Consider the following 15,160-nt stretch of genomic DNA (forward strand, 5'->3'; position numbering starts at 1 on the left):
TATCTGCAAATCAATTTTTTATAATACAAACCATAATTTACATGGCAATAAATAATATAGTATTATAAATATGATTAAAAACTCGCAATAATTATCATGATTATGCGAAATGTGTACACGTATAAATATTGCGTAAGAATCCTTTACATGTAATAATAATATACACATTATAAACTTTTAGTGTATATATACTAAATTTATATTATAATTGTAGGTATTTGGAAACAAATGACACCACGGAATAAAGATGTGGATGTAAAATTACAACGTTTACAGAATCTTTTGTCTAAAACAGCTTGCCCATTGATGTATATGATGGATATGTTTGTGGATAAATCTTCAAAGAAAGAAGGAATGTCTAGAGAGGAACTGCAAGCATATGCAGTTACGTGCAGAGATACGTACCAGCTATTTCAAGCTTGTTATAGCGAAATAACCTTCAGACGAAGGAGTTTCATTAAGGGGGACATTCAACCCCAGTATAAAGGTCTGTGTGATGATACCACACCAGTCACTGACATGCTGTTTGGGGACGATATTAAGGAAAAAATCAAAGAGCTAGATGCGGAGCATAGTGTGTGTAAAAAAGTTGGGAAGGACCATAATTATACGTATGATAATCCCAAGAACTCATATCAGTCTTCTAACAGGGGACGTAGCCATCATGGCCATGGAGGGCGTGGATTTCCTCATAAATTTGGGAAAAGAAAACGCCACATTGATGGAGGAAAACCAATCAAAAGAATAAGGAAATATGATGATGATGGTTTTTTAGACCGCAGCAAGACATTAAACAAGAAGATAAACAAAGACAAAAAGTAGATCATGTTATTTCTGATAGTGATGTAAGTACAAATGATCACTTGATTGACTTAACTGCTATAAAACTTCAAAATATTCCTAATAATTTTATTGGGGGGAAAATTTCAAAGTTTTTTCATCGATGGAAGGAATTAACATCTGACTATTGGATCTTAAATATTATTAAAGGTTATCAGTTAGAATTTGAAAACATTCCTACACAGCTTATAAAGCCATACCCACTTGTATTCAGCAGTGAAGAAAATGAATATGTACAAAAAGAAATAGATAAGTTTATTTCAAAAACAATTATTCAACCTGTTACTCCAATTAAGGATCAGTATGTTTCAAATATTTTTGTGAGACCCAAGAAAGATGGCACTTATCGAGTAATTTTAAATTTAAAACAGTTAAATCTTGATATTGAACAAATTCACTTTAAGATGGAAACTTTTAAAACAGCAATAACAAACATTACACAAAATTGCTGGTTTGGTTCTGTTGATTTAAAAGATGCATACTATTCTGTTAGCATCAATGAAAAAGATAGGAAATATCTTAGATTTTATTGGAATGAGGTTTTGTATGAATACACTTGTTTGCCAAATGGATTAACAACAGCACCGCGAATTTTCACAAAAATTTTAAAAGTTGTTTTTTTTCAAAACTGAGAAGTAAAGGACATTGCAACACACCATATATTGATGATAGTTTACTTGTGAGCAAGACCTTTTCTGGATGTCAAAGTAATATAATTGACACAGTACAATTATTAGATCATCTTGGTTTTACCATACATCCAGATAAATCTGTACTTCAACCTACTCAAATTATTGTATTTTTGGGTTTTGTGATTAATTCAATAACAATGTGTATTAGAGTAACAGAAGAAAAGGCAGACAATATAATTAAATTATGTAGTCGGTTAATTCTCAAAAAAGAGATTACAATAAGAGAGTTTGCACAAGTTATTGGAAAATTAGTAGCAACGGAACCAGGTGTACAGTATGCACCATTATATATAAGGTCTTTAGAAATTACAAAAGATATATTATTTAAACAAAATTATGGAAATTTTGATGCAAAAATGTCTTTGTCAGATGGAAATATTTCAGATTTAAATTGGTGGGTTAATAATATAAATAGTAGTTTCAAACCAATAACTTTAATAGATCCGAAGTTTATTCTTAACACTGATAGTTCAAACACTGGTTGGGGTGCAGTTGTGCAAGATACATTGTTCGAAACCAAAGGGTTTTGGTCATATGAAGAACAGAAAAACCATATTAATTTTCTAGAGCTTAAGGCAGCATTTTTAGCATTAATTTGGTTTTGTTCGTCAAGAAACAACATTCATGTAAAAGTGTATCTAGATAACATGGTCGCAGTGAATTATATTAATAAAATGGGTGGCCGCATTGTAAAGTTAAACAATTTGACAAAGGAATTGTGGATTTGGTGTATACAAAGAAAAATTTGGGTTACTGCTTGTCATTTGCCAGGAGTTGCTAATATAGAAGCAGATAGACTATCGAGATCAATAAATGTGGATATTGAGTGGAAATTGCATGATGATGTTTTTAATATTATTGATTTTTTATTTGGACCACATGATGTAGATTTGTTTGCATCAAAATTTAATCATCAATTACCACGTTATTTCTCTTACTTTCCTGATAAATATGCTGAAGCAGTAGATGCTTTTTCTGTAAAATGGAGTAACATTAATTGTTATTGTTTTTCACCTTTCAGTCTGATGGGGAAGATATTGCAAAAGGTGGACCAGGATCAAGCGGACATGACATTAGTGGCACCATTGTGGAACACTCAGAACTGGTTTCCACAAATACTTCATCGGATTGTGGCACAGTCATTTATAATAAACAGTCGAAAAAATCTTCTTTATCAACCCCAGAATCCAACAAAAGAGCATCATTTAGTGAAATTACGATTAGCAGTTTTCAGGATATCGGGGAAATCTTGCAAAATTATGGATTATCAAAAGAATCTTCCGAAATCATCATTGCATCTTGGAAACCAGCTACTCGACAACAATATTGGACATATTTCAAAAGATGGTTGTTATTTTGTAGTGAACGAAAAATTAATTCATTTAAAGCCACTGAGTTAAATGTTTTAGAATTTTTAACTTCGTTATATAAAATAGGTTTAGGTTACAGTGCTATTAATACTGCCAGAAGTATGTTATCTTCATTTATGTCTGTAAATCAAGAGAAAACTGTTGGGCAATGGCCATTGGTGAAGCGCTTTCTAAAAGGCATATTCAATCTTAAGCCATCATTACCCAGATATCAAAGAACCTGGGATGTTGAAGTCGTGCTTAAATATTTGAAGACATTAACACCAGTTTATATGTTATCTTTACGTGTTTTATCATATAAGCTAGTTACACTGCTATTATTGTTAACAGGTCAAAGGTTACAAACCATTCATAGCTTAGATTTAGATGATATAACTGTTACAGATAGTAACATATATATAGATGTGAGAAGTTTATTAAAATGTTCAAAGCCAGGGAGGCATTTACAACCAATAGAGTTGCCAGCTTTTATTGAGGATAATAGTCTGTGTATTGTAACTGTTCTAAAAGAGTATTTAGTTAGAACATCATGTTTTCGGAAAACCCAAAAATTAATCTTGAGCTGTATAAAACCATATTCTCATGTGTCTAAAGACACTCTTGGACGTTGGGTTAAGATTGTCTTGCAAACGTCTGGTGTAGACATAACTATATACAAACCACATAGTACTAGATCAGCAAGTACATCTGCAGCACTACGGTGTGCTACTTCAGTAGATACTATTTTAAAAGCGGCAGGTTGGTCAAATGAATCAACATTCAGAAAATTTTATGATAAACCTGTATCTAAACAAAATTATAATGATAATTATAGTGTGAAGGTTTTGAGAAGTCAATTCTTATCAAATTCTGATAAGTCTCATGTATAACATGAATAATGATAATACATATGTTAGATTTACAATCAGTGACATTTTAAAGTTTAACATAACATGTGCATATGTCAATGTATGTTTGATTTACTTTACTTTTGTACTTTGATAGAATACAAAGTTGATACAACATCTTGTTTTTTAAAGCCTGAAAATAAATCATGATTGATGAGGCTGTAATAAATTACAGTGAACATGAGTAACAGATCACATATCTCTGAAATCTCATGGTACTCTCAGCATATAGGTTCAATAAAATTGTACAATTAAATGAGACTTACCTTAAGTCGAAATTTGATTGTAATTTTGTTGAACCTATTTATGCTGAGAGTTAACATGCCCTCCCTATCACTCGTATTCCCACCCAGTTTCTTTTGGTGTATCATGTGCTTATGTGCTCTGTTACATTCTCTGAAAAGTGACCTCTACGATCTGCGTGCGCATCTCATGTTAACTCTCAGCATAAATAGGTTCAACAAAATTACAATCAAATTTCGACTTAAGGTAAGTCTCATTTAATTGTACAATTATGTGTGACTTTGAGGATTTTGTTCATTGGGCACATATTTCTGCAAGTTAGACAGGTTTTTAATGTCAGGTCAAAAGATTTTTGCAGGGAGGTAACTGTTTTTCTGGATGTTTACTCAGGCGTTATATACTTTTCATTATTACAAAACACACATCCACTGACCAAAGGAGAAATATGTACAGTATAAACAACAGACACTTAAATATTAAGTACAACATTACAACAAATTATGAATGGACCTTTAGTATATCTACAATCCAGAATCGGTACTCTAGTCAAACATAGAACAAATACAGTTAAAAATAATCAAGACCATTTCTGAGGACTTTGTATAAACCACATTATAAATTTTTAATGATTTTATTTATATTCAGTATTTACTGGAAAGGGCAAAAGGGATCTTACATTTTTTGTCTGTTGTGCAACAAATAATTATATTTTTTCTAGCACTTCATTCATGTGTGAGTTAAGGCCAAAATGTTGTCTTGTTCCCTATAATTTTCCTTTTAAATATGTTGTCCAGTTTGACAAATTGATTGGATATAGAATAATATTTCTTTAGCTATTTATAGAATCATACAGATCCGTATGAAATTATAAGGCGTATTACGCCTGGAAATAAGACGTAAACCAGGCGTAAGTGGTAGTTACGTGTCTAGATCCAAGCGTAAGGGAGCAGGAAACGTAAATTTGTAGTCCTTACGGGCATAGAAAAAAGTAGTAAACCTGGCGTAAATTGAAATAAGCAAGGTGTAAATTTTCTTACGGGCGAAAAACTGTTGGTATGGCGTAAATCATAATACCCATAATGCTTTGTTTAAAGGATCATGGGAATTTTTTTCAAAATTTGGCTCTTTGGTTTTAGTTTGCAAGAGTTGGACTTATGGCAGCTTCATACATTCAGGGATAATTAGCTTGTTTTGTGCTTCTTGGAAGAATTTGAAATTGGAAATATGGAATCATAAAATTGATTAATAAAAATTGTGAAAAAAATGGAAAGTAATACATGATAAATAATAATTATGTGAGTATAACCTAATTAAGTTATTAAGTTTTAAGTTCTAACAGTAATTTTGAAATCCCAAAACCTTTATCCTTGGATAATAACATTAAAATATTTTACATGAAGTTAAATTGCAGTATTATCATTATATTTTAAAGGACATTAATTTATAAAAAAACTTAGTTCATTAAAATTCTCAAGTTTTATTTCAAGAAAAATTAATTGTCATTATTCTTATTCAAACTTTAAACTTATTTGAGCCAGGCTGTCTGTCTAAAATGTATTTATTTATATATTAGCTTCTTCAATGGTTAATATTTCCAGTTTTATGTCAAACAATGAAAAATTAAAGCAACAGTACAGAAGTTTGTATTAAATACACAAAAGTACACAGCTAGGGTAATACACTGATTTGAAATAAGTGTAGTATTATGTAAGGATATTACGCCTGGTTTATTTATTGACCAGGCGTACTCATTTGCATATTACGCCTGGTTTTCTCTGGACCAGGCGTACTCATTTAAATATTACGCCTAATTTTACGCCTGGTTTCCGCCTCAATTACTCTTGGACATGCATTCCTTAAACACTGCAATGACGCCCGTATAAAGTATGATTTTTACGCCTGGTTTCCGTGTCATATACGGGCGTCACAGTTCGTACAGGAGATCAAGAAAGACATTATTTTTACAGAAACATTAAAAGCACTTCATTCAGGTAGGAATTAGTATAGATTATGCAACACAGTAAAGCTACAATATAAAAGTAATGAGAGGTGGTATGATTGCTAATGAGACAGCTATCCACCAAAATTCAAATGAAGTGGATGTAAGCAATTAAAGGCAACCATATGGCCTTGAGAATGAGAAAAACCCACATCTTGTGGTCGGCTATGAAAAGCCCTGACATGAAAAATATGAAACAATAATATACTTCAGTATACTTCAGTGGATTGAAAGGACATAAAATGATATACTTATTTAAAGTTCAAGTACAAAGTGTTATCAAAGGTCAAGAGATACATCATGCTTTGCTTGTTAAACTACATTTTGAGGTATAATAGTGTTCTTTAATTGTCAACCTAGCATGTTATATAAAAAACCAACTTGTCAGTATAGATTATTGAAGTATGTGCAAAATGGATTAGAAGAAATGTCTTCTTAATACTGTGGATTTATTATTTTTGTGGGTATCAATTTTTTTGTGGTTTGAGGAAAACTTGCATATTCATGGATATATTTAATTTCGTGGTTTTGGCAAAGTCTGCATTCATTCCTTTAAAATATTGGTAATTCATTTAACGTTTAAATTTGTGTTTCTCTTGTACCAACGAAATCCACTAAAATTGGTATCCAACGAATGCTAATAAATCGACAGTATATAACTTTCTGTATCACTGCTCTCTGGTGATCTTGGGTCATAATAATCTACATCTTTTTTATATCTTTGATCTATTGATTTTAACATTGATATTTGTGTTTCCTTTCAGTCTCGGATTAAGTATACCATCTTACCAGAAATATACAATGGTTTTTACATCTACACCAAAGGATATAGGTAATAATGGTTGTCATTGAAATCAACTAATCTATGGCGTACGGAAAGGGTCAAAAGTAAAATGAGGTGCATATGCTTTAAAATATAGCTTATGCTGCTTTGTAGCATAAGCTATATTTGACGTCCCATTAGGGTCTATATATAATTGTGTGGCTATGCTGTATTTTGTATCGCATATGCTATATTTCAAACATTGACTATGCTATATTTTCAAATTGTAGCATATGCTGTACTAATTCAAACACATCATGAAAGGTTCAAAACTTGAAAGTAGCATAGGCTATATAATTCATATTGATTAGACTGTATATCTTACTGTTGGAAGGCGTGTTTAACGAATCAAGTCAATTGTCATCACTAAAGTCTCCGCCCTTTTTTATCAGTACTTATAGAAATGGAAAGTATAATACGATCATTTAAAAACGGAAAAAGCCTTTTCCAATGACCAAGTCCGAGTTTATTGAAAAAAAACATTTTTGATTTTTACTATTATTACATTTTATACATTCAGATGTTTTTGCCTGATATTTTAGTGGATTTTATCTCGCTGGCATCGGGGAATTGTAAAACAAGGGGAATGGAAACGCGGCACACATCAAAAATGATTTTCTTATATCATCTCTGTCTCGGGTGATGTGTTAATTATATACCCCGCAGAGCCTTCTCGCTAACCAATGTACCCGATTTCAGATACTGCCCTTTCCATATTGTATACGCTGCACTTGCTGTACCAAACTACATCATAAATATGAAATTAATCACTTTTTATTTGACATTAAACAAATTTCTCAACGATAAATGATTTTAAAACAAACTAAATAATGTATCGGATGACAAACTTTTGAAAGCGGCAAATATTCATATGTACGTCCCTGCAGTTGCAATTTAGCACCTCTCTGTCTCGGGTGATGTAATAATTATATACCCCGCAGAGCCTTCTCGCTAACTAATGTACCTGGTTTCATTTACTGCCCTTTCCATGTTGCCTTCGCTGCACTTGCTGTACAAAACTACATCATAAATATGAAATTAATCACTTTTTATTTGACATTAAACAAATTTCTCAAAGATAAATGATTTTAAAACAAAATAAATAATTTGTTGGATGACAAACTTTTGAAAGCTCTTTTGTACGTCCCTGCAGTTGCAATTTAGCACCTGCAGTGTCATTAGGTAAATGTTCAGATCTGTAATAATTAAATCCATAAGTATACATTTTGTTATAAAATTTGCAAAACCTGATAATAAAATTATCAAGACATGGTCCAAATAATCCTTCAACTTTTGTCTAAGGCCGAAACACGAACAGATATGCCAGTGACAAAAAGTACATGCAGCAGGAGAATTTAATTTCAGCTTTAAATTGGGACCAAGTTCATAATTTTATAATACATTATTTTAAAGTTTTTTTAGAAATATTCATAGTACTGCTCTTAAGACATTAACTAGTCTTCAGCTGCCGACTTTCTAATTTGAACAAGAAATATAGAAAAAAAAGTTGAAACGGGCTATATTCCTTCTAGAAAAAGATCATCCAGGAAAACTTACTTTCTACTTTGAAATGACACAAAAATCTAAGTTCTATCATACATAATTTTATAGTTTTTAGAAATATTCAGAGCTCTCTAGCTGTAACATCCATAGAAAAAAAAAGAATGGACTATTTCCTTGAAAATGTGCGCAAGCAATAGAACAGAATTTCAGCTTTAGAACGAGACCAAGCGGTCATAATTCTATAATATACAGTTTTGAAGTTTTTAGCCAGACACAATTCAGAACATGGTGAAAAATGTCTCACCAGTGAAAAAGTTCATGTATGTTAACTTTGAACTATGAACGTAGTGTTTATGTATGTTGAAGAAAATTACGTGTTATTTGTATATAAGCACAATTCAATGTTTATATGTTTATTCTGGGATTAATTACACCCAGGTTTATTTCACTAATAGTGACTATCCGAGATAATTGTAATGTAAATTAACTGAATATATAGTTAATGTAATGAATTTGTATAGGTTATTATAGGTTGCAATTCTGTAAATACAGACAATGCAATTTCCCATAGGAACTCCCTTTGCGGCTAAAACTGTGACACTTTTACTATGAAGTTTCGTGAAAAATAATATCCCAGAACGGAAAGTTTATATGCACTACTATTTTATTCAAAGGTCAAAATATAGGGCTGTGCGGCATATTTTCAACATTTATATGCCCTGAACTTCTAAGAGTTTAAACTTATACTAAAATTCTATACTACCCTTACCTGCATTTTTGGACCTCCTAAGAATTAAAATTTAGCCGCTACCATGTTTATCTATACTGGTTACATTCCCAAGTGATGTCTCTATGAGATGAAACACAGAGATCATCAATGGGAACCAGTACGTTAACAAATTAACATACCTATGAATATTAAATATCTCCCCAAAAGAGGCGTGGTTTGAGAAACAGCTGTATTTACAAAGTGCAACCTATAATAGTGAAAAATACGTCTATAATTCGTTACATGCTGAGAAAAAATCAAAGAAATTTAACGGACGGTTAGTATTCTGTCAAGATTTAGTTTTATAGAAGAAGTAAAACTTCCCGAAATTTGAAGTCAAAAACCACAGTGCTTTCATGCTGTGGTAATTGAACTCTCATTATGTTGAAATTTCGTTCAGAACTTCTCGCATTAAGAAAACTTCCATATGTACTTGTTTATTCCTAGCAAGTCTGTTATTGTAAGAAATATCCCGTCATAAAGTCAAAGAGACAAAAACGTCGTCTGAAAATTAAAAAAACAAGTTGCTTTCTTTAAAAAAAGAAATCCAATACGTGAACCTAAGACCGCCGCTGACTGGTCACCAAAAGATTGTTGCTGAATTTGTGTTTCCATTTGAATTGAAATAATTGAATGTGAATAGAAGAAGATAATGATGAAGTTAAACTACCTTTATTAAAAATATGTATTAGTGTGTACATTCTTGTACAAGACAGTTGAAATTAATGTTGGATAGTTGTGAATAGAAATGTGTATACATACAGCTACTATTTGAATATACATTTTAAAGATCGACTATTTCATTTGTTACTTGGGATTGTACTTTTTTTCATAAACCCTATTGCAAATCCCAGTTTGTACAAACGGGATGTATAATGCAAATTGCACAAACCAATTACAATATAAATTTAAGCACTCAGTTTGCTTTATAATCTGGATGCATTTATTTTATCTAGCATATCTTTATATTTAGCTTCCTTCATATTATCAACTCGTTATTGAATTTGTCTGTACTCATGGTAAATATTGTATAGATAAATTTTCCATGTGAAGTGATACCCTGTGGCATGCAACTTTTAAGAATGTTTCGTATATATATTTCTTGAAAGTAACACACCAGCTTCATTTGGACCTCTTATATAGAGACTTATTTTGGTCTCATAAAACATCTCAAATTTTAAGGATTTCCTGATTTTCTTAAATCAATCCAAATATTCTATAGGGAAACTTGGTTTTGAAGAATATCTTATTTTCAGAAGTTTTATGAATACATAAACATACTCTCAAAAGAACCAATTTATTTTAAAAGACATGTAGATATGAAAAGATACCAGGATTAATATGTTGTATGCCAGACGCGAATTAAGTCTACAAAGAATCACCAGTGACGCGCAAATGAAAATAGTTTAAAAAAAGCCAAATAAAGTACGACTTTAAGTAATCTATTCCTTAGGTAGAAAATCCTTGGCATTTCGAAAATGTCAAAATTCACAAAAGGACAGTTACTTTCAAAAAAGAAAACAAAAGAGAAACAGATAGAGGTTAGAATACCGTAAGCAATGATGATCGTGCTTGAAAATCTCATGTCAAGCTCTTACTACCGCGTCTGGATAAGAATACGCATTTGCGTCATCACATATATTAAACTTATAGTTGAACATGTTGAATTCGGATGTCAAACTACTCAATTGTTTGACTCCGGATTCATTGACATTTTATGTTCTAATTCACTTGTTCAAACGAACATAAAGTATTTATGTGCACATCGCTACTTAATTTCTGAAACCTACTTCAAACCCAAACTGTATACTATACCATTCTTGGTATAAAATAAGAAACACATTTCTGATTTTGTCCGGCACGGTGACCATGATATTTTATTAAACATTATACAAGCTAAATCATCATTTTACTGTCCACAAAAACATTGGATTCACTGAATGCAAATACGTAACGTCCACTAAATAATTTTTTTTATGGTACACTGGCCTTACAGAATATCTAAAAATAAACAAATATCATAATTAGTACACATCCAATTGATCTCTGAATTACATTACAATTCTACACCGCTGTAAATATGTCTACACTGTAGTAGTAGTAATCAACGTGGTCACCGCCTAACCTCGATAACTGAAAAAACGTGATCCTTTTCTTATATACTACCCGCGAAATCCAAACCGGTTCTTACAATAGGTACTACGCGACTAAAAATAACTACGCGTAGAGCACATAAATATATTCATATTCTAATTCACTTGTTCAAACGAACATAAAGTATTTATGTGCACATCGCTACTTAATTTCTGAAACGTACTTCAAACCCAAACTGTATACTATATCATTCTTGGTATAAGATAAGAAACACATTTCTGATTTTGTCCAGCACGGTGACCATGTCGATGCACAAAGAAAGCAGTGGTTATAAACCAAGATTTTTTGTAACAGATAAACGCTTTGTCATATCTTCAGACACATAACCATCTTTTGCCAAGTCTGATTTCCAGCGGCCGTGTATCTTAAAAAGTCTATCTGATATACCGTTTCTAGCTGCCATGGTAGCCCCGCCTGAACGAAAGCTATGTAAGCCGAACTCTTTTTCGGAACATCCGATACTATGAAGAGCCTCTTTTATCACTTCTCTTGCTCGTGTATATGATAATTTCTCATTCATAGAGCGTAACATAAATATATTGGATTTTCTAAAAAATGTTAGAGACCTAAAAATGTACATTAGCTTCCGTCAAATAGGACTTTAAAATTTTTACAGGACACAGAGGACTATCTAATTTAGCAATATAAACATTCTTTCCTTTTCTATAACAATCAGTTTTACTCTTTTCTATAAAAATGTCTGCATATTCGACATTAAAAGAAATATGTTTGGCCTTAATATTACATAGTTCATTATATCTGAAAAAACCCAGTGTAAGCTAAATCACACATGCACAGTACACGCAAATCTTTAAGTGATCTCAACTTCTTGTTATAAAAATTAAAAAGTTGTTTCATAATATCTGGATTTACTGGTGTCTTTTTCTGAATCGGTCTAGATAACATACGTTTAAATGCATCGAGTAAACTTCTTACAAAATCTGAATCACAAGGATTCTTTACGCCTGCAATATGATGCGCCCACTTAATATCGTAAAATGCGGCCTCAACGACACTGCAATGGCTACTGGTATCTATTAGATGTTGCAAATATAAACTGACATGTAATTTATTACACGGAAGTATCGAAGTTATCTCTGAATATTTTCGTGTCCATAGTACAAATCTTTTGAAATACCCAATGTACTTTGATACTGTAGTTTTAGCCCTTGAATCTAGTACTGTTGATGAAAGTTTTTGAAAAAGTATTTTCAACTGTGGGTGAGAAATAATGTGACTCTGTTTCCAAAAACCAGTTGTAAAAATTTTCTGTAATGAAATAGTAATTAAACAGTAATAATACAATAAATCTATATTTACCTTGTAAATTCCTAATCCATTTAAGCGGTCCATTGCCCTTAACTGCGTAGTCCAGTGACTACAATACTCTTGGTCCAGTGACCATAACAAATCATATGTCCAGTGACAAACATAAAACAATAAACAAGTGCGAGTCCAGTGACGTTCCTACGCCAAATCATTAACACTCCAGTGACCATCATTACCAAGTAAAAAACGGTTGTCCAGTGACCAACATGGATAATCTGTAAAATATATATATAATATTACATGTCTGAAGCATTTAATCTCGCTGCTAAAACAGTTCCTTTAAAATCACCTTGAGCAAAAATAGAATTTACATTATGTCCGGCAACAAATATTCTATTTTCCTCAAAAAATTCAATAACATCTTCAACATATGGTTTGTAATGTAAACCTTCCTCAAACAGTAACGGCCAAAACGGCGATGAGGACCACTTTGGAACTATCAGAGTTCCAACAGCTCTATATTTGACTAAATGATTAATGACTTTAGCTGCCAGTGTTACTGGTGGTACTTACCAGTTATTTTCTTCATGCCAGTTACATGTAAATGAATCTATACTTTCTGAACCCGGATTCCAATATAAAGAATTAAATCTAGACAGTTTTCTATTTTCCATATTGGCAAACCTGTCAATGGAGTGAGGACCCCATAAATTATCTACAAACTCACAAAGTTCATCTGAAGTCCCCCAATCGTCGATATCAACGATTCGACTTAAATAATCTGCTTGCTCGTTTTCTTCTCGTGGAATCCATTTTACATTTATAGAAATACAATTCACAATACAAGTATTCAAAATTGAAACAGTCAAGTTTTGAAGTTCTAATATCTTGCTACCTTTTTCAATAACGCTCACTGCGTTCTGATTGTCTGTATAAAAACAACCGAACTGTTGCATACTAAATGTGCAAATGATACTTAGCACAGCTCGATTGCTGGAGTAAGAGATATAACCTTACCACAGATTTTTGCAAGCGTTCTAATTTTAACTTTACAAGGATTACTTAAAGCAATGCCTATGCATTCCTGCAAGTCCAATATTTTGGACTCGGGAATTTGCAAAACACATTTTTGTAAATCCCATATAAACCATATATCAGAAACATCTTTTTCATATTCAAAGTAAGTGTCAATATTAAATTATTCATGTACCTTAAAAATTTCTTGATTGTTTTCTTTAAGAAGGAGGTGCTCTGGGTACTCTATTCTTGCTTTGTCTGCGACATTCTCTCGCCCAATGCCCGTAGAATCCACACTTATAACAGACGTCGGAAGGTTTTGCTGGGCTCTGATGGCCTTGAGCTCCGCCGGCAGATGCCCCTGCACGAAAGGGCTGCAAACCATTACCGCCAGAATTTCCACCACTGTGCGCCTGTTGATACGACGAACCAGCCGCTTCTGTGGGTCTTTTTCTACCATGCTGTTGTTTATCCGTCTTAGCTGCCTTGATTTTCTTGACTGCCCTGCTATCCGCGGCCCTAATGCGTTTCTCATCTTCCGAATCACTCGCTAGCTCATCAGATAAGTATTCACTGACCGTCTGCCAACCCCCTTCGGACTTATCCGCGATCCTTATATGCTTATTCCGTTTGTTCAGTAGCTTTTTGGAATCTTCTAAGTACGAAATGGCTTTATTCGGACGTTTCTTCTCAATACAAAATATAGCGGAATCTAAATTGTCCAGCACATCTACGTTAAGGTCAAACTGGACCTTGTTACCTTTGAATTTAAAGTTGTTTTCTGACTTCTTTATCTTTTTCGCTAAACTATGGGTCGAATCGTTTAGATTCTTCTCGAGCCCGGCGATTTTGTTGTTCATGTAGGTCTTCATTAGTGACAAAAGATCAGCATTAGACACATCTTCTCCCACCGTATCTTCAACCGTATCTTCATCCATATCTTCATTAGGATTCTTTTCGTTGTCGGACATGTCTACACTGTAGTAGTAATCAACGTGGTCACCGCCTAACCTCGGTAAATCCCTACTAAAACAGTATAAAATAGTTGACATTATGATAGTAATTAATTTTGTTATGATTTATAATTGTAAAACATTTAATTACGTTTTTTGTGAGATGCAAGGATTTAAAATCCTTGTGAATTGAAACCACGCAAGTATTTTTTTCATTCACGACCATTTAAAATTTAGATATTTAGCTAATTTTGAGTACTCATCCCTGCTCATTGGTGCTCATACGTTGCAAATAATTTTCATAAATGTGCCTTTATTAATTACTGATCAAACATGTGGGACATAATGCACGTATACAATTACAATTTTGATTATATTCTATAATTATTAGGTATAAATTCAGTCTCAGTTTAACATTAACAATGAATGTTCTCTTAGTCTGGTAGTATTTATTAATGCAGATATATATTTTTTTTGTTTGATTATCTTTCTGCTCTCCGACCACTGTGTATCCGACCTTAGATAATTATTTTTTTACAGAAATATCGTTTTCCTAATTTTCTTCATGCTTTCCGACATTTTCTCATGCTATGATTGAAATACTAAACCTCAAATGTTAAACGTTCAGAAATAATCAGTTT

At 32.4% G+C, this 15,160-nt stretch overlaps 1 long non-coding RNA gene across 2 annotated transcripts in view; it reads left to right on the forward strand.

Moving 5' to 3' along the window:
* The window catches only part of LOC127705769 (uncharacterized), a 40,723-nt gene extending 39,470 nt beyond the window's left edge, over positions 1-1,253 (forward strand). For both annotated transcript variants that reach the window (XR_007984000.1, XR_007983999.1), the window contains exon 11: positions 215-1,253. This is a non-coding gene — a long non-coding RNA (uncharacterized LOC127705769). The remainder of the gene's footprint in view (positions 1-214) is intronic.
* Positions 1,254-15,160: the final 13,907 nt, after the last annotated feature.

The sequence above is a fragment of the Mytilus californianus genome, unplaced genomic scaffold, assembly GCF_021869535.1.
Source record: "Mytilus californianus isolate M0D057914Y unplaced genomic scaffold, xbMytCali1.0.p SCAF_6, whole genome shotgun sequence".
NCBI lineage: Eukaryota > Metazoa > Mollusca > Bivalvia > Mytilida > Mytilidae > Mytilus > Mytilus californianus.